General features: G+C 33.9%; 1 protein-coding gene and 2 pseudogenes across 1 annotated transcript in view; 1 reads left to right on the forward strand and 2 right to left on the reverse strand.

The window, feature by feature from the left end:
* On the reverse strand, nucleotides 1-18,854 carry LOC120198323 (annotated as a pseudogene).
* Nucleotides 14,613-22,745, forward strand: part of LOC120198322 — a 15,235-nt gene continuing 7,102 nt past the window's right edge. Inside the window, exon 1 of the mRNA XM_039199663.1 lies at nucleotides 14,613-14,622. The gene's annotated coding sequence lies outside the window, so the exon portion shown is untranslated. The remainder of the gene's footprint in view (nucleotides 14,623-22,745) is intronic.
* The window catches only part of LOC120198319, a 4,156-nt pseudogene continuing 1,644 nt past the window's right edge, over nucleotides 20,234-22,745 (reverse strand).

Genomic DNA, 22,745 nt, shown 5'->3' on the forward strand with positions numbered 1-22,745 from the left:
TGAAAGAATATTTATAAACATCAGGCCGCATGAATAGAACAAGTACTGGAGACTGGATCCCATGCCCTAAGAAGAGACATTAGACAACAAGCTATCTACTGCCGAGTGACATGGTTCTGATCAGTACACAAAGCAAACAACATAATCACAATCTTTACGAGGCAACTTCGTAGAGCCTGTCGAGACGACTAGACAATGAACTGGTAATCAGCTCACTCCTCGATATAAAGCATTAGGTCGAAGGTCGTCCATAGTATCTATGTTTCTGTATCCATCAATCTCCCAGAGACCTGTGTAGCCTCGATGGGCCAGATGTTCATGGTAATCTTCTGTGTAAAAGATCTTCTCCTCGGTGTGGACCGGTATATGATCAGACTCGTCGTAGAGGTACACTTTTATACCCAAACCTGAATGCAGGAGGCAAACAAATGCATAAAATATAAGTACTTTCCATGTTATTCTCAAATATCAGTCAAAAAAAATCCTCAGCTATCATGTGCCCTAGGCATGTTTGATAGTAAAATAATTTCTTGAAAATTATATATTTATAATGTTACTTTTTAAAGAGAGGGTTTTTAGGACAAAACATTAAGAGGAATATAAAGGAGTTAAGGAATTGATGGGAAGAAAAAAATTACATCAAATTGAATAAAATATAAACTTAAGAGACTAAATTACAAAAGAGAGAAAAATTGTTGTCAAAAAGAGTAGTTGAAGTTACATAATTATTTTAAATTAGTTGAGGAGAACAAGGTTCAAATTTAGTAAAAAATGGACTTAAAACAAAGAAATCTTACAAAGTTGAGATACTAAATTGCAAAAATAGGAAATTTGTTGTTAAAAAGAGAAATTGAAGTTACATACGTTTTCTACGGTGGTTGAGGAGCATATAGTTCAAATTTGATTAAAAAAGACCATAAAAATGAAGGAGAAATTGAAGAAACAAGGAAATCGATGACTAAATCGCAAAATAATCAAATAATTTAGCTAAAGACCAAAACGACATCATTTTAATTTTCAGTTATTCTAACTTTGAACTCCAAACTAAAGATTTGAATAGACTTAAATAACTTGAAATTAAAAAAAAAATGATTTTTTCAAGTCGAATTGAGTGTCATTCACTCCTACTAAATGACCAGAACTATGTAGTATAAAGGAATCCATGCCAATGTTACCTTCATCAAGGTGAACTGTATAATTCCCTAAAGGCATTTCTTGGTTGAGACTACGAACTATATTGTCTTCATCCTCCAACCAAAATGAGCGCCTCGTTCTCAGTCTAAATGCAGATTTAATTGCCTCTTTGAAGGCATCCGCGGTGCCCTCGATACCAATCCTTCTTGTGTAGTCCTCAAATTTGACAGTTAGAACCTTCCTCCGTATGACTGACACTCCCCACCACCAAAATGTTAAAGAAAATGAGAAGTTAATATATGGATATCCATTGGATTTAAAAGTTTCATCCCAGAAAATATTTGGGACGTAACGCTCCGAATCAAGAGTGTCTGCCAAAATCAATTTCACTTGAGCAAGAACGAAGGAAAATGTGCCTGTGATACACCAACCAAACAACTGAACTTACCATTTCCCGGGGTCTATCTCCAATTCCAAGGTAGAACTCCACTGGCCACAACTGCATCAGCTGCAGTGATAGCAAGAGGATGTCCATCATGATCTAGACGTCTTTCAAGATTCAGTGTCGGCCTACCACTAGCTTCACACCGGAAAACAAAAGGAGAAGGAGATTCATAACGTTTCAAAGGCACGATACTGTCAATAGATGAAAGACATGCTTCAGTAAAATGTTGTTTGATACAGATCAGGCACTTTGTAGAGTTCGTAATTTTTACTTTTAACTGAAAAGTTGATTCAGTGTGGAAGCACATCAACATGCCATATCGACATGCTTTTCATTGTATAGCTCCCCACTCTAGTTATTCCCAGTAAAATAAAAACTCCACAATATTGAAAACTAATAAAAGGCATCATATAACATGTACATCGATTGTATACTTACAAAACCCAGTGATAGATATCCGTTTTTTTAACATTTGATAAACAAAAACATGTACATTAGAAGCACCTAAAAATCAACAAAGGCGACACAAAAACCACACTTAGTTATTGATGAAGTACGGAAATCCATAAATGGAAAGACAAGGGCATATAAGAGAGGATATTCGGGAAAAGGGGTACAATTTTAAGTTCAAGAGAGAGAGAGACCTTACGTCAAAAGTACATAAAGACAGTCTGATTAATCTACAGGTGATAAGAATGGTCTTATGAAAACTGTGTCTGGGCAAGAATTTGATGTGGTAAAGGGTTGATAAGATATGAAAACTGTGTCAGGGCAAGAATTTGATGTGGTAAAGGGTTGATAAGATGATCAATGCCATTGCATGGCATCCAACTAATTCCATGATTTTCCCAAATTAACTTGAAAAAAAATCTTACTACAAGATAAAGAAGTGAAACAGACAAAACAAGATATACCCGAAGGAAGGAAACACAAATTACGACAACATACTTTCAACAGGACCAAATGATATGCCAGTATCATCAAAACCTGCGATAATCAAACCATATTGAAGAAAATCATTAAAATAATGATAATAGAATGAAAGACTTGGTATATGTTGCAGTTTGAGTATCAAAATAATAAAACTATCAATCAGTAGCTTACATGACTCCTTCAACACCCCCCCCCAAAAAAAAAAGAAAAGAAAGAGAGAGAGAGAAATCAAGGAGGTTAATACTTATATACTGCTTTTGTGAAGCAATATGCAACAGGAAGTTTATGTCAAGGGTAAAACCAGAGGGAGCCAATTAAACATAGAATGAAGCAAATGGACAAGTGATCTGGCGACAAAAGACAACAGAACGGAAATCAATACACCAATAGTGTCACTACCAAAATAAGATTTTAATTCTTAAAACATATTTACACACTACTTCCCTGCTCTTATTACAGGTTGTTTTCAAAGATAACAGAGAAGCCTACACCCTTTACACCATATTTAAACTTTAGAGAAACCAAAAAAGCCTACGGCTATATTATCAACATACGACTTCCCTGCTCTTATTACAGTCTACATTATAAACTTCAAAGAACCAGAGAAGCCTACAGCCTTTATGCCATATCTGCAGGTTTCTTCGCAAAATACACATTCATGTTCAGTTGAGCATCATTCATGCTTCAAGACCTTGAACGCCATACCATATATTGAATCACACAGTTGTTCTTTCAATATGACAGCTTGCTTCAAAAGCAGATATAATACATGACATGTATATAGCCATCTAAACTCCACATTAAAGATATCAGCAGTAGTTTTGTTAGTACCAACTTCAGAAGCATAATTAATGAGAACAAACCTTCTTGTAAAGCACTCGGTATAACTATCGACAAAAATGGAAGCCTAATCAGTTGAAGTTATTTCAAATCAAATAAATTAATATAGTCAAAAGAACCAAAAGCAATCCCTTCATTTTTCTTTTCCCAAATCCAATAGCAATACATGATACCCTCATTTAAGCCAGTTTAGGACGTAACTTTTACCAAATTCAACCTAAAAAATAATAGCAGCTTTAAGACATGCTCAGACTCTTCATTTCTCTTCATCTGTCTTGAAATAACCACCAAAATAGAGCATTTACAAAGAATACCCATCATCATTCATTAATGACCCATGAATGAAAGAACAAAAATTCGGGTAGTTCTGCGGTGCGGCGCCTAAAAAACGGCTAATATACGGCGTGACCGGTTAAACAAGTGACCGGTTAAAATTTAGACCGGTTATGTTATATTATTTAACCGGAAATATTATAAAGTACAATAACATACTAGGTAGCGCTTATATAATGTAATAGGTAGCGCTTATATTTACGTATTTTATAAGTAAACCGGTATATTTATACCGATAGCATTGCAAATTTACCTATTACATTATATTATATTGAAAGTGTCCATACTTTTTATAAAAAGGATCGATATTTCTTTTAAAGTTATGTAATTTATGTTTCAATTTTTTTAATAGTGTTTCATGTTTTCCACCTACAATATTAATTTAATAATTTCATTTGTACAAAAAATTATTTGATTGTTTTGATATTTTATAAAATATTATTTAGAATTTTTAATTTAATAATAATATATATCGTAACGTAAAAAATAAATCATTAGACGCCTATAATTACTAAATTAATATCTTAAAACTCACTCAAAAGATAACCTTAAATTAATGTTTTCCACAGTGAGCATTGCAAATTTACCTATTACATTATATTATATTGAAAGTGTCCATATTTTTTATAAAAAGGATCGATACTTCTTTTAAAGTTATGTAATTTATGTTTCAATTTTTTAATAGTGTTTCATGTTTTCCACCTACAATATTAATTTAATAATTTCATTTGCACAAAAAATTATTTGATTGTTTTGATATTTTATAAAATAATATTTAGAATTTTTAATTTAATAATAATATATATCGTAACGAAAAAAAAAATCATTAGACGCCTATAATTACTAAATTAATATCTTAAAACTCACTCAAAAGATAACCTTAAATTAATGTTTTCCACAGTGAAAAAAGTATGGACACTTTTATAAAAAGGATAGACACTTTACAATATAACCACTACCTATTACATTATATAAACGATACCTATTACATTATATAAGCGCTACCTATTACATCATATGTTTACCTATTATATGAAAGTGTCCATACTTTTTATAAAAATGATCGATACTTTTTTTAAAAGTTATGTAATTTATGTTTCAATTTTTTTAACAGTGTTTCATGTTTTCCACCTACAATATTAATTTAATAATTTCATTTACACAAAAAATTATTTGATTGTTTTGATATTTTATAAAATATTATTTAGAATTTTTAATTTAATAATAATATATATCGTAACGTAAAAAATAAATCATTAGACGCCTATAATTACTAAATTAATATCTTAAAACTCACTCAAAGGATAACCTTAAGAACACTTGAAGAAGCAAGAGAACAACTATCCAAGCAATCAAAAACGAGAAAATCCCAACATGATAACAACTGAACATATCATATCAATGTTCAAACTCAAGTTGTAGATTTTGATTTCCTTTTGCTTGGCATCATATGAGATTTGGATTTTGATTTCCTTTTGCTTGGCACCATATGAGCTTTGGATTTTGATGAGCATCGGAAGTATTTCGGACTTATGATTTGGGTGGTACTCAACTTATGATTTTAGTTGCTATTTGTTACATTTCTTGTATACCACCCATATCATACGCCCGAAACGTTTCTGACGTTTTAAAGTTGACCAAAAAATAAAATGGTCGGGATTTCCCTCGCGTTTATACGTTGGAAAAAAATAATGGAAATTAGGAATAATCAATGATAACATGCATATTGGCTTGGGCTAATATTTATAGTGGAGCCGAAATATATATTGAAATTCAAACTCAAATTGAAATTTAAATTCAAACTCCAATTACATATGAAATGAATTTGAAATGCAGTGTTAAATTGAACATGAAAATTGCATAATTGATTCATACTGTTCAAGTAACATGCTTTATGAACCATCAAGCTAAAAGACAATATTGATTGAGTTCAAAGCTGAGTTGTGAGTTGATGGAGTTGTCACACTTGTCACATGGTTGGAATAAAGTACTCACATGCGAGATAGATTGTTTTGTTATACATAACCCATCTCAACTGAATGAAAATATACATACAATATAATCAAACCAAAACATACTTACACAACAAATTTATATATAACAATGTTCAAATAATGTACCCACAAAAACGAAATTAATCCAATGAAAAAGAGTTATTTCTAACAAAGTCCGGAACATTATTTTTCCAAATAATGTACCCATAACAATGTTCAATTAATGTACCCACAACAATGTTTAATTGATTTGTTGTTTAATTTTCAATTTGAATTTAATAATAATATATCGTAACGTAAAAAATAAATCATTAGACGCCTATAATTACTAAATTAATATCTTAAAACTCACTCAAAAGATAACCTTAAATTAATGTTTTCCACAGTGAAAAAAGTATGGACACTTTTATAAAAAGGATAGACACTTTACAATATAACCACTACCTATTACATTATATAAACGATACCTATTACATTATATAAGGGCTACCTATTACATCATATGTTTACCTATTATATTGAAAGTGTCCATACTTTTTATAAAAAGGATCGATACTTTTTTTAAAAGTTATGTAATTTATGTTTCAATTTTTTTAACAGTGTTTCATGTTTTCCACCTACAATATTAATTTAATAATTTCATTTACACAAAAAATTATTTGATTGTTTTGATATTTTATAAAATATTATTTAGAATTTTTAATTTAATAATAATATATATCGTAACGTAAAAAATAAATCATTAGACGCCTATAATTACTAAATTAATATCTTAAAACTCACTCAAAAGATGTATATACCTAAATATGTAGTTAACAAACATACCTAAATATGTAGTTATTGTACATACCTAAATTTAATGATAATATACTTGTAGTTATTGTACATACCTAAATATGTACTGCGAATTTAATGTTGTACCCACCCTTTAACTACCACTACCAATGCCACATCCTATTGAAAGCAGCACGACAGAAACATGTTCAAAATGAACCTTTGTTACATCTCCATCAACTCCTGGAGCACTGAACTTGCACAACAAAATTTTTGCCATGGATAATACTGATGTAGACAATGTTAAGCCAACCGAGGAATGTCATGAAGTACATAATGTTGATGAATCTGACAGATTGGTTGGTCAGCTCTTCTGTTCACGTGATCAAGCTTGGCACTTTTACAAGGGATTCGCACGGGAACATGGGTTTAGTGCACGTAAGGGAACAACACGGCTTGACGTGGAAGGGAATGTGAAGACACAAGAATTTTGTTGTTCCAAAGAAGGGTTTCGAGTATCAAAAGTCAATACTGTTGATCGTCAACGTGCTCATACGCCAGTCACAAGAACAAGATGTAAGGCTAGAGTCGTAGTTACAGCAACAAATACAAACGATCAGTGGGTTATAAGTAAGTCTGATCAGAAACATAATCATGCATTGTGCACATCTGCTATGACACCATTTATGCGTTCTAATAGAGCTGTAAGTAAGGCTGATATCGATGAGGCAACAACATTGAAAGAGGTCGGTGTTGGCACGTCACAAGTAATGAACTATTTAACGCAGCAGGCAGGGGGCTATCATAATGTTGGATTTACACATAAAGACCTCTACAATGCACTTCAAAGAGGTAAAACAAAGGAAATCGTCGATGGGGATGTGAATGCACTTATTGCCTACTTTGATTATAAGAAACATGATGATCCCGGGTTTTTTATGACATACTCGGTAGACGAATCGGGGGCATTGTATAATCTTATTTGGTCGGATTCTACATCGAGATCGGATTACACATGCTTCGGTGATGTAATTGCGTTCGACACAACGTACAAAGATAATTTGTATGGTCGACCAATTATGCCTATTGTTGGTGTCAATCATCACCATAACACAATAGAAGAATTAGAAAACTCGTTTGGTTTGAATCATTCAGTCAACCAGAGCATTGTAGTAAACAATGTTCGTGACCCTCAACGAAATCAACGCAAGCGAAAAGAAGTGCCGAAGAACAAGGTCGAGAAGAAAATTAGGCGATGTGGGTACTGCAACGGTGAGGGGCATAACAAACTAACATGTCCTCAAGTCAAGCTTAGTTTGAGTACAAGCACACAGCCTACATCAACTGATTTTTTCGAAGACGGAATGGAATGACAACGATCTCCATATAATATATCGTAAGTATCAACATGACTCCTATTGTATGTACATATAAATATTTTGAATGAAGGAAGAAAAACCGCGTCACTTAAAATTACCGACACTTTTTAAATGGTATCGACACATTTTTCTTCCAATATGGACATAAAGTACCGACACAATATTAAAAAGTATCGATATAGGTTGTAGACCTATTCGCGCATAAAACCGGTATATTTATACCGGTTATATTACAAAATTATCTATTACATTATAAATCTGGGTTCCGATGTGTAAATGTCGATACTTTTTTAAATCGTATCGACACATTTTTCTTCCAATATGGACATAAAGTACCGACACAATATTATAAAGTGTTGAGATAGGTTGTAGACCTATTCGCGCATAAAACCGGTATATTTATACCGGTTATATTACAAAATTATCTATTACATTATAAATCTGGGTTCCGATGTGTAAATGTCGATACTTTTTTAAATCGTATCGACACATTTTTCTTCCAATATGGACATAAAGTACCGACACAATATTAAAAAGTGTCGATATAGGTTGTAGACCTATTCACGCATAAAACCGGTATATTTATACCGGTTATATTGCAAATTTACCTATTTTATTATAATATGTTGAAAGTGTCCATACTTTTTATAAAAAGGATCGATACTTTTTTTAAATATATGTAATTTATGTTTCAATTTTTTTAACAGTGTTTCATGTTTTCCACCTACAATATTAATTTAATAATTTCATTTGCAAAAAAAATTAGTTGATTGTTTTGATATTTTATAAAATAATATTAAGAATTTTTAATTTAATAATATATACCGTAACGTAAAATAAATCATTAGACGCCTATAATTACTAAATTAATATCTTAAAACTCACTCAAAAGATAACCTTAAATTAATGTTTTCCACAGTGGAAAAAGTATAGACACTTTTATAAAAAGGATAGATACTTTACAATATATTAAAAAAGTATAGACACTCAAATGTATATACACAATATAATCACACTAAAATATAAATACACAAGAATGTTCAAATAATGTACCGACAAACAAAATTAATCCGATGAAAAAGGGTTGTTTCTAACGAAGTCCGGAACATTAGAGGCCTTCAACAAATTTTCCAAATACTCTCGTATGTTTCCGCCTTTTTCTGAGGACATACATAAATAATTTCAATTATCAAACTAATGAGGTGCAATTTTACTAACAATAAATTAAATTCGCATAAGCATGAATAAATTTGTGTCATACCTAGAGCTTTGTCGTTCGAATGGGAAGCAGCGTCAAAGGTATGTGGACATATGTAATTGTATTTCTATATAACACATAAGTTGTTAAAATAATCAATGTCTGAACACCTGTTCAACTGGAAAAACATATTGCATAAATGCAACTTACCGGATTATAAATCATTTTTTCCGCTGAATCATCGACCAAAAGTGTATTTAGCTCGTTAAAATCGGGACACGCGTTCCAAACATCATTGAGATCTTTACAGTAGGTAACAGAATCGTATGTTTTGCATTTTTTTGATCCTGTTCACAAACAGTCGAACATAAATATGTAGGAATCATAGACAACGAAAAGTCAGCAAACTGTAATGACATTCATCTTACCCACACGAATAGAAAATGCTCGGAAAATACAGGTAGTTTCTCAAGTACACGGTCGACGTTATGCCTGAGATTGTAATCAAGTTTGAATGTTAACATTCAAATGTATATTAACGATTTTGACTACAGTAATTCAATTGCCTTAAACATGTTCTAACCTCATCTTTGAAGACCAAAGGGCAACAACAAAATTGTCGACACAAAATTGCATAAATTCAAATAATCCTCTTCTGAGGACAACATCTACAACATGAAGAAAATGAGATTAAAGTTCTACGCTTATATGTTAAAATAATGGATACAAAAGAATAGAATTAAAACCTACCGGCAGTCTTGGGATGTAGGCAAGGACACCATTGAGATCAAAAATTAAAAGTTTTCTTAAAGGCGGCGTTGCATACACGATATACTTGTTTGGATCATCATCTTCATCATCATCATCATCGTCATCATCATCGTCATCTTCATCGTCAGCTTCATCTTCTGCGACCGCTTGGTTGTCCACATCTGTTAAAAGAAAATAAAATAAAGTTCAGAACGTGTAAATGTTAAGAAACATAGATAATGAATTACCTAACTCGTTTGATGTCGTTGACGTAATTCGTTACGCAACATGGAGACTTCACGTTGCAATGATGAAATATCGGATCGCATTCCACTCACAAGGGAATCAATATGCTCCCGAAAATTGACCATGTATTCCATCACGGTCTTAATTGTGACATCCTCTGCAACTGGAGCTTCTTCCATCATTGCGTCTCCACTTGGTTGCTCTTCTTCATGGCCAACGGGGTCCATTTCCTCCCTCTCTTGATCTAATCCGACCTCCTTGACACGCTTCCAACCGAGTTTTTCAACAAAATCATATCCCGCTTTTTTAATAAATACCATGTCAATCTTGCGGGTTAATCGAACAGGGGCGTCATGCGAAAAATCAACTTCCTTCTTCTTCAACAGATGGGTGATGACACATCCATATGGTAGTGTAGTTGAAATTGTTGCTCCCTTTGTGACCATATATACAATTGTATTAAATATGAGTTTTGCAATGTTTGGAGCCGTTTTGGATTTATACTTTGCTATCCACCAATAATCGCTGTCTCGAAGCGTTGAATGTTTTCCCCCACTAGGCCGGATATACCATGTGAGCATTTTGTGAAACACTCTCGACTCTACATCGAGGTGAATTGGGCTATTTCTAGTAACCCGTTTAATTGTAGACCAATCTAAACCATTTTCATCTGAATCCCCTGTATTCGCTACACCTAAACCCTCCGCAATAGTTTCTGGAGATATATACATATCCTTCCCCATGACATGTGTATTAATTCCTATTATATTAGTCTTATTAGGCTCGTGCTGTAAGGAAGCATTGTTGTAGAAGACTCTAACTAGGTTGGGATAATATCTTGGTTCTACACCAAGGAATTCAAGCCAACCCCAAGATGTAAATGTGGATTTAAAACTAAATGCATATTTATCATCAAACAAGAAACCCATGTCAATGACACGTTCGGGACGAATCTTCCTTACTTTAAAACTCGTCTGCCATCTTTGTTTCTCCATGTCGGATCTAAAGTTCAGAGTTTCGAAGGACCTGATTTCCTCAGAAGAATCGTTTGTTACAGAAGGAGGTGGTTGAGAAGAACTGGGTTGAGAAGAGCTTTGAGAAAGACCTCGCTTCTGACGCTGACGTTTTGGAGCCATTTTGGTTGGATGCTACCCCTATTACAATGGAACACAAACACATTCAGGATAAAAACTCCAATATAGAAATCAATCAAACCCATAAAATATCGATAAATTTACCTGAATATCTGATCGTCACTTATGATAACGGTAGAAGAAAGAGGAAGATCTGCATGCTTGCCTTTATGTTTAGGGTTTCTCGATTAAGAGTACTATATATCGTAAACGGTGGAAAACACTTGAAATTTAAATTAGTATCGACACAAACTATATTAGTGTCGACACATTATTTAGACATATTCTCTCATAAAATAAGTATAATTGTACCGGTTAGATTGAAAAATTACATATTACATTATACTTTTGGGTTCGATGATTTTGGGATCGACACTTTTTATATATGGATCGACACTTTATGGGTGCACCCTGTTTTCCATTCATTCTGGAAAACAAATATCGACACAAACTATATTAGTGTCGACACATTATTTAGACATATTCTCTCATAAAATAAGTATAATTGTACCGGTTAGATTGAAAAATTACATATTACATTATACTTTTGGGTTCGATGATTTTGGGATCGACACTTTTTATATATGGATCGACACTTTATGGGTGCACCCTGTTTTCCATTCATTCTGGAAAACAAATATCGACACAAACTATATTAGTGTCGACACATTATTTAGACATATTCTCTCATAAAATAAGTATAATTGTACCGGTTAGATTGAAAAATTACATATTACATTATACTTTTGGGTTCGATGATTTTGGGATCGACACTTTTTATATATGGATCGACACTTTATGGGTGCACCCTGTTTTCCATTCATTCTGGAAAACAAATATCGACACAAACTATATTAGTGTCGACACATTATTTAGACATATTCTCTCATAAAATAAGTATAATTGTACCGGTTAGATTGAAAAATTACATATTACATTATACTTTTGGGTTCGATGATTTTGGGATCGACACTTTTTATATATGGATCGACACTTTATGGGTGCACCCTGTTTTCCATTCATTCTGGAAAACAAATATCGACACAAACTATATTAGTGTCGACACATTATTTAGACATATTCTCTCATAAAATAAGTATAATTGTACCGGTTAGATTGAAAAATTACATATTACATTATACTTTTGGGTTCGATGATTTTGGGATCGACACTTTTTATATATGGATCGACACTTTATGGGTGCACCCTGTTTTCCATTCATTCTGGAAAACAAATATCGACACAAACTATATTAGTGTCGACACATTATTTAGACATATTCTCTCATAAAATAAGTATAATTGTACCGGTTAGATTGAAAAATTACATATTACATTATACTTTTGGGTTCGATGATTTTGGGATCGACACTTTTTATATATGGATCGACACTTTATGGGTGCACCCTGTTTTCCATTCATTCTGGAAAACAAATATCGACACAAACTATATTAGTGTCGACACATTATTTAGACATATTCTCTCATAAAATAAGTATAATTGTACCGGTTAGATTGAAAAATTACATATTACATTATACTTTTGGGTTCGATGATTTTGGGATCGACACTTTTTATATATGGATCGACACTTTATGGGTGCACCCTGTTTTCCATTCATTCTGGAAAACAAATATCGACACAAACTATATTAGTGTCGACACATTATTTAGACATATTCTCTCATAAAATAAGTATAATTGTACCGGTTAGATTGAAAAATTACATATTACATTATACTTTTGGGTTCGATGATTTTGGGATCGACACTTTTTATATATGGATCGACACTTTATGGGTGCACCCTGTTTTCCATATTGTAAATTTGCCTTTTACTTCCAAGTATCAACATGACCCTTCATGTGTATAAGAAACATGTACAACAACATACTGCTAACTTTTCTCATCTCATTCATAATTATATTCACATACAAAAATATAAATCGTATACAAAATTATAAATCTTATACAAAATTAACCCTACATTTACATCATTGCATCCTTTTGTTATTCTTATGTAATATTGCAGCTTTTGTTATCTCCTGTCTTCGTTCATTTTGATTGTGGCTTACGAGATCGTTTAATACTCACGATCGATCCCAGTCTCCAACAACCTATATTCAAATTGTCAGAACGTTAAGTATTGTCAACTACAGTATTCAATCTACGACTTTTAACAATTTTACCACAAACGATTTTTTCTATCCACTTACAAAATCACCAGTTGCCCCTGTAGAACCGATCGATTCCATCCACATCATCACATACATGCCGCAATCATATCTGTTACAAAATTTGAAAACCACACATGTCAATTATGATGAATACTGCATAAATTAAGCTTTCTATTTGTGATAACATCTCATACCCATTCAATTGCTTATTCTTCTTATGCTCCACAAATTTGAAATTTTTCAAGGGATACTTTCCTAGAGATCCACAGGACTCAACCCAAATGCGTTTCTTATTATAAGAATCTAATATTTTAATCTGCATTAAAATAGAAGAAGTTATGCACCAAAAAAATTATGCATTATAATTTACATAACGTCCTTTCATAACAAACTAACATACATACCAATCTCTTAGCATCCTTCACTCTCTGTTTAGCTGCTTCAGTTGTAAACATACTATCATATATTGTTACAACATGATCTACCATATCCAACACCAACAGATACCAATGTGAATTATGGTAGTTTAATGTGATCATGATCTGCAATAAATTTCACACCCAATTTGACAAAATTCAACATTCTATATCCGAAAACATCATTTGCAATTGGTATGGTGTCTTACCTTCTCACAGTCGGTGAATTTCACATAGTTATCCAATATGACACCCCAGAAGGTAGAAATACTCTCAACACTTTCTTTGTTGTTGGCTTCCAACGCCTGTTGCTGTAATTACACAACAAACATTATTAATTTACCGTCTATAACACTACTTTTCAATATTTATTAATTTAACTCACCACTAAGAGGTATGGAAGGTAGCCAATCCTCCGGAGTGACTTTTGAGAATCGTAGCATATGGTCCAGGCGAGCAAATCGATAACCTAACAAAATTAATTACACAATCAGAACATATTCAATAAGTTTTAACATTTTCTACTTTCTACTTACCACACCGCCAACCCATTCCGTAGGCTTCAACGTTGCAACGTCGTATACAGTAGCGAATTGATTTCCCATTGAGATTACAGAATATCTGTATGAATCATTAGGATTAATATGTTGTCATGAAATATTTAAATATCACTCACAAAACAATATATTTCACTTACCCCGATTCTAACTCGCTATTCCATAAATAATCACAAATTGCAGCTTCGGTGTCATCAATTCCGCTTGGAATATCCGCTTTTTCAACCTACAATTTTGCATACAAATTTTTGTCACAACAACATAATAAAAATCAAATTAAGTATTCTTTTATTAAACTTACCTTCTGCTTCTTCTTCTGGGGTGCAGGACATTCCGAATCCAAAACTGCTGCTATAACACTCTCCGGTGTATAAATGACATCGACTTCCTTCCTCCTCATTTCTTCCATCTCTTATTCTTCCTCCTCCCTCTTTTCTTCTTCATATTTTTTCAGTTCATCGTACTTTTTTTCTACATAGCTCTTCATCTCTTTTATTTCACCCTTCAATTGAGCTCCTTCATCCGAGTATTTATCAACCACCCCCTTCACCCCCGTGAGTTCACTCCTCAAATCCACAACCTCCTTCACCACTCCCTCAAATTTTTCTCCCGTCACCATCTTAATATCACCCCTTAACACCCCAACTTCTTTCACCACTTCACCCCTCAACACCTCTATTTCATTCACCACTCCATCTATTTTTCCTTCCACTACCCCCTTATGCCTCTCGAGTGTATCTTCGACTCTCTCGAGTTTCTCTACGACTTGATCAAGTTTCTCTTCGACTCTTGATTGTCTTTGCATGATTTCAAATTGGATTTTTTTGATATCAGCCAATTCATACATCAAAATGTCGAAGTTACTCTGTTTTGCTTCACCGTCGTCCCACTCACCGTCATCCCCCAATACAACCATCCCTCCTTTCTTCTCCTCTGCCTCCACTGCCTCCTCTACATCCTTGCCAATAACCTTCAAAATTAAATTACAATATTAAGACATTGATTATATTCTTAATATTATTTAATTACATTTATTACCATTTCTTGCTTCTTCCCTCTATCCAACTTCAACTTCACCATCACTCTAACCACATCTTCCTTCCCCCATGCACGGATGCGTGCCACTCCGGTTCTTTCATAAGCCGGCACTGCCTCACAGCCCGACCAAAAATCGAACAGTGCAACCTGCATTTATAATAAAATTTATATTTTTATATAAAAACACAAAAAAGTGATTCAACTCATTTACCTCTAAGATTGCTATGCACCCTTTGAGGTATCTCTGGCTGCCCTTTTTAAAGGTGATTATTGATTCAATCAATCTCGAATGGATATATTCAGCCCAATTGAATTCACCCTTCAAGCCTTCATCGCAAATGAGCTTCATATATTCATTGTTCGTTGACGTATCACTCGTTGGACAAAGAAATATCCCGACAAGGTACAATAGAACTCGGGCCTTCAGCTCATCCCCCCAGTAAGATCCACTTTTGATATCCTCTTCAACTTCAGCATATGTCACCTTATGATTCAAACCATATTTGGAGGCAAGTGCTTTCCAGTTCTTACTCCTACAGACTTCTATAACACTTTTGCCTTTGTTTTGTACCCCCAATACGGCTGCAGCAGTCGATACCCCCAGAGGGAATGAATAATCACCATACTTAGCCATACATTGACTGACGTCAAATTGTGCCATCAAGGATCGACACAATTCCCTCCGAATAGGTCGATCCCTTACTCCGATCAACGATCCAAAACCTATTTCTCCCAGCACATTCAACTGATCCTTCTCCTTAAGGTGTTTAATTAATAAATTCACCCTTTTAATGCTGCATCTTGTCGACACTTCCTACATTTTTTAACAATATATAATGTTATAGTTCTTATATATTTTGTATCAACGTATTTACAAGTTTAATGAATACCTTATTTTCTAGTGCTTTCCTCCGTTCTTTGTACTCTTTACTATCATTCCTTGACTGTGTGATGTAAGGTTCCTTTTCAGCATCACTCATTGAATTCCATTTGGACCTCACATCTTTTTTCACCTAATATTAAACATAAACGTTTCTTAATCAATACATTAACACTAAATACTAATACTACTCAATGTCAATTTCATTTTACATACCGAACCGCTCTGTGTGCCATCTCCCTTCATCCTTTTGCATTCGGCCATACTGTTAACATTTAAAATTTGTAATCAATTTAAAGTTTATCGATACTTTAATCCAATTACCATTTCAACAATAATAACAAAAGGACATTGATACTTACTAGAAGTACATATATCCACCCTTTGGTTGCTTTCGAGTCTCGGCCTCAATTTCAAAGTCATCTGCTCCACCAACAATTTTCCAACCCATTGACTCCATTTTTCCTTCATATATCAGTTTACGCAAATCAAATTATTTCGTTACATACACTTTATTCAATATACAAATATAGATAACTACTCTTGTGGTAAAACGGTTTTATTCAAAATAATTTGAATGGCCACACCAAAATGTGTCGGCACATTTATACAACCTATAATATCATTTTCTACCTATAATATTTAATAAAAGTATCGACATTTATATTTTTCCTTGAATATCTATTTCTACCTGCAATCGGTCCCAAATGCTTCCTTACTCCAAAACCCCAATCAACACATAAAAAACCCTATCGCGATTACTGTAATAATAAAAAATTAGGGTTTTGACAACATACTTTTCGATTCGACTGCAGCAACAAACAAACAAACTTCGCTTTAGAAACACCTTCTGAAATGCAGCAACAATTACTCTTCGATTTCAAAAACTCGTCCGTTCTATCTTTTTTCAGAGGATATTTAGCTATGGCCTTTATATTTTCATCGGATATGTTATTTATATTTAATCGATACAAATATAAAAGTGTCGATACTTTTATGTCAGGTGTCGATACTTTCGAAAGGATAATTACCTATTTCTTTGAAAGTGTCGATAATTTATTACACGCACTTACGAAAGTATCGACACTTTCAATATATCCGGTATCATTTTACCGGTTTTATCATTTTGATACCGGTTTTATCATATTTTTACCTGTTATATCGTTGTGGATCGATATATTTTTTTAAAGTATCGACACATTATAGGCGCTATAACTGCTTCTCTTTTAAATTCACAAAGTGTCGATCCTTATATAACGTATCGACACTTTTAAATTTACCGGTTTTATCATTTTGTTACCGGTTTTATCATATTTTTACCTGGTATATCGTTTTGGATCGATATATTTTTTAAAAGTATCGACACTTTTTAGGATTTAAAACTGCTTTTAAAGTTATGTAATTTATGTTTCAATTTATTTAATAGTGTTTCATGTTTTCCACCTACAATATTAATTTAATAATTTAATTTACACAAAATTTTATTTGATTGTTTTGATATTTTATAAAATATTATTTAGATTTTAAATTTAACAATATTAACTAAAGATAATAATAAATATATTTTCACAGTGAAATAAGTATGGACACTTTTATAAAAAGGATAGATAATTTACAATATAACAGGTAAAAATATGACAAAACCAGATTCATTATGACAAAACCGGTAAAATTTACTTGATATGTTAAAAGTATGGACACTTTTATAAAAAGGATAGATACTTACCGATAACCAAAGTTTACCGGTTACCAAATTTTTTAATAGTTTTTCATATTTTCTACCTAAAACATTATTAATTGTCAACATAATAGGTACCGCTAAACCGAATTTATTAAATACATTTTAATGTATCCGGTAATGCTGTATATTAGCCATATATTAACCCGCCTTTCCTGAGACATTCCCCAAAAATTCCCCACTTTCTAAAATGCCAAAAAAGGAGAAGCCTAAAAGATAAACACATACACTTATCAGCGAAATGCATAAATGAATCAGCTTTAGGAGGAGGGGTTGGACTCTTATACGCATTCTTGGCCCTCTCCCTTAAAATCTCTTCAATTTCCTTATAATAAGACATCGTGGCCGACCCACTCCCTCTATCTTGATGCTTAACTTTCTTGAACTCTTTCAACAAGTTCCTCCACTAGTCGTGCACATAGTGGGTGATCTATCGAACCCTTTGTCTCTCATCTTAGCCGAAATCTGCTCCCACAAGTGCTTGTTGGATTTGGAGGTATTGAAAAGGACGTCCATTTCTCTTCGAAAGCCGATTAGGCCGCGGGTTTCGTCATGGACCCATGTCTCGGCTCGTTCCTTGGGGGCTTTGACTTCAGGATCTTCGCCGCTGCTTTCACCTAGGATCATTTGCTGTTGCTGTTGGTGGTGGTGGTGATGAGGTGGAAAATCGCCATTGGTGGTGACCTAGATGATCATGTCACGGGCGGCGGCGGGATCTTCCTCTTTGTATAACTCTATTGGACGGGGCTTCTCCGATAAGTACATACGGATTTTGAATCTGAAGAAGAAATAAGAAAACCTTCAGCAGCAGACGGTTGGGGAGTTGGACTGAGTGTATACAAATGAATTCTCAAAGGCCGTGCGTTTTGTATTTGCGTCTGCCTTGCTCTTTGCTTCTTCTCTGTTGAAATAATTTTCCAAGTGTTAATGGATCACAACCTGAACCGTTTCTATTTCCATGGTCAGCCTCAGACTCAGTTGAGCCAAGCTTGGGATACATTATTTTAAATAATATTGGGTAAACTATAAGAATGGTCATTTTAGTTTCAATTTCATTCACCGTTAGTCACTTTCTTTTGTTGAAAAAAAGATGTATTTTGCACGCTTATATTATCAGGCTATTACATTTTAATCATTTACACTGGTTATATTTTGATCACTAATCCATTATCTCTAGATGTTTTTTTTAGATAAAACATAAACTCTTCAGCCTAATTTTTATGTTCTTCCATCTCAAAGCCAATAAGAGATTGGAGCACAAACATTTAATGTTTGATGTTCACATGTTTCAGATTGAATTTTATGTAATGTAGAACAGAAAGGCTCGTCTCAGCATTCTATGTGTTATCAAGGCGGCGCTAAACACCGAGGCAGAGCGTTTAAACGCAGCAGCCTTGGGGTTTGGCTGGTGAGGTAAGTTATGATAGGACGTTGAAGAGGAAGATAGACTTACAACGTGACCGAAATTTCACTTTTTCAAAATCAATAATAAAAAATAAACAAAACTAAAACAAAAATGAGCTTATAGAGTTATAGTTTACTCAATAGTATTAAAAAAATTAAATATTATATTAGAATTACTGGAAAAAAATATCGACCATTATTTTTGGATCTTCCAGATCCCTTCGAATGTTCCATATTCTTTTTTTTTCTTTGTTCAATTCCAATGAAGAAAAAAAAACATCCCCACAATAAATCTTGAATCACTGCCCCATTTCTCTCTAACACCAATTCGATCAATCTCACATTGTTGAACAAAATTCAAGTATGTTAATGTACAATCTGAATAAGGTAACTTTAATTTTTCATTTTTTAATAATATTACTATATCCATTCGAACTTAAGATCAAGCTCGGCTCAGATAAAAATTGATCGACATTATTGAGTCATGTTGGACTTCTTATTGGTTGAGTTTGACACAAATAGATTCCAATCAAAACACTAAACAATAATGTGAAAAAAATCCTACCTTCATAATTGCAACTCCTGGGGAAAAAGAAACACTAAACTACCTACACACATGCTGGCCGATATCAGCTGTGAATCAAACTCGAGTAAGCTAAACCCGGATTTAGAGTCGATTCCGACTTCTACTGGTCGAGCTTCGCTTGACTTGATCACAATCCTAAAAGAAACACTAAACATGATGATCTTCTAACTCTCAAAACTTCTTTGAAACGCCTTTAAAGTCTAAACAAGAGCTCATTGCTCTGAATGAGATGACCAATGAAAAAGATACAACAGAATATATTACAAGATCCAACGAAATAACGAAATAACGAAACACTTGACTCTCCCTCAAAAAAAAATATCCTCAAGATTTGATAGGGTTTTTATACGAAGTGCATATCATAATTAATTCAACTATTTCTATCACGATCGCTGACGAAACACATAATGTTAAATGTAAAACAGTTTGAAGATTTCTTACCCCAAAAATGTCATTTTCTCCTGATTACTTTCTAGACTTCTTTCTTGAGGACTTAGATTGAGGTCATGATGGCTCAGCATTCTGTGAAGCTCCTTTCGAACTAGAAGCTTGGTTTGATTTCAGGTTCAAAGTATTAGAATTGGTAGCTGAAGCACTAGGCTCACTCTTGTCTCTAACTACTGCACCCTGAGATCCTCTTACCTGAGCTGCTCTCTTATCCTTCCGTTTAGGCCTATAACTTGACCTTTCCCTCTTTGGGAGCCATCTTTCAGGATCTGGCGGAGGACCAGGATTTGCCGGGTCAAACCCTTTGGGATACCTCGGCTTTCTCTTCCTCTTTTTCTTTGGTTTCTCCTTGGTCTTACCATCCGCTCGAGCATCAGCAAGACTGCCACGAGAAGCACTGTCAACAGGTTTTGCTCCAGAAGTTTTCTCTAAAGCATCCACATCAACTCCCTTCAAACCTGGTAATGGTTTCAGTTGCTTCTCGTAAGCTTCAGCCTTTTCAACATTCACATGAGCGACTGTAGTTATCAGCCCAACCAATGCTTCAATATTTCCGTGACTTTTTACAAGCTCCTCGTACAACTGGGCAGCTGCCTCCTCCTTTCCATGCCTGAGCTTGAAGGATGCAGCCTCTCGCATGATAACACTGAGCTGGTTGTCCTCGGTCATAGAAGATTTCCACCATTTGATTGCGGAGTCAAGAACAGCGGCTGCACCATTTATATCTCCAGAACGCTCTTTAAGGGTAACAAGAGTGGCAACAGTGGCAGGCATGTGCTGGATATCGGGCACCTTAGCAAGGGATTCAGCTGCAATTTGAGGGTGACCAGCAGCAGCAGCAACCTGTGCCCTTGCTAAGAATATGATCTTCGACTTTTCAGGGAACGTCTCAGCAAATTGACCAAACATTTCTTCAGCTTTCCCTGCTTTGTTTTCTCTTACCAAGACAGCAGCTTGGAGCAGTATTGGCATCACACTGTCAGGAAACATCTGTGGCAAAACAGAGACAAGTTCCCGAGCCTGCAGATATTCACCAACAAAAAAGGGAAACAAATTGATTAGCTTCCTGTCTTCTTTTTTCTTTCCCCCTAAAAAAAGGGAGCTGAAAAACCAATGCATATCAAAAGAAATAAATGCAAAATCCCAAAACAGAAAACCTGATCCATCTTATTTGCATGAAGAAGTAGAAGAACACGATTGCATATATTGTCTCTTTTTGTTTTGGTGAAAGCTTCAAGTCAATTGCATGTGCAAGTTCAAACTTCTGCGAGTCTTTCTCTTTAAGCCGGTCAAGTTTCCTTAAGCTATCAGATATATCTTTTGGACCTTTCACAGCAATAAAGTTGTTCATCGCCACTGCAAGTGATGGTTCATCTGCCAGATTTCGGTTTATGATATCTGTATAAGCTCCAACAGCCTCCTGTGTTTGACCAAGGAGCTGATAAAGCAAGTTAACACACATTAGTGGCTGCTGCACTAACCCCATTAACAGGAAGGAGATAAAAAAAGAGAAATAATACAAAAAATGATTACATGATGCTATTGTTTTACCTGATGAACATAAGCTAACTGGACAGCAATAGGAGCAAGTTCATTCTCGATGTCATCATCAGCAAGGTTTTCTTCTGTCAGTGTTTCCTGACCAATTCTAACATAATAAAAAGATAAAAACAAGAAAAGGAACATGAATCAACATCTGAAAACAGTAGAATTTGTGGTCCACCACTATTTGGATACATCTTAATATCAAATGAATAAGCTAAGCAGTATGTTATAATAGTTCCCTTAGAAGCCAGAGCATTAGAATTGGAAACATTAATCTGAATGAAACTAAAACAGATATCAACAACCTAATCATTTGAAAGCTGATTTTTACCTATGCTTTGTTTGAAAAAAGAATTTCTGAAGCCTTATAAAATTGTTTTTCTAGAGAACTTCCGTCCAGTCAGCCATGGAAACCTACTTATGTCTGATAAAACTAGAGCACAGTAAAATTATCAAGATATATATATATATATATTTATTTTTAAGGTCAAATCACAGAAGGAGCCACCACTCAACTGTATTTCTGAAGTAGAACTGATGATGAGAATAAAATAAGTTAAATTATTCAAAAACAGATCAAACTAAAAATATAGACAATCAGCATAACTAAACTATTGTTATAATGAAAAGTTCTGAGATAAAGAAGGCCCGCCAACATATGCTTGATATCATTACTAGGTTCCTCTAAAATCTAAATATATTATTGACAAAATACTAGCCCCAAAACACAAGTACTCTGTGGATTCACTAATAAAATTAAACATTGATCCCCCAGCCAATATTGAGTAACAAAAAAAAATTC

Source organism: Hibiscus syriacus, unplaced genomic scaffold (assembly GCF_006381635.1).
Source record: "Hibiscus syriacus cultivar Baekdansim isolate YM2019G1 unplaced genomic scaffold, ASM638163v2 tig00117056_pilon, whole genome shotgun sequence".
Classification (NCBI taxonomy): domain Eukaryota; kingdom Viridiplantae; phylum Streptophyta; class Magnoliopsida; order Malvales; family Malvaceae; genus Hibiscus; species Hibiscus syriacus.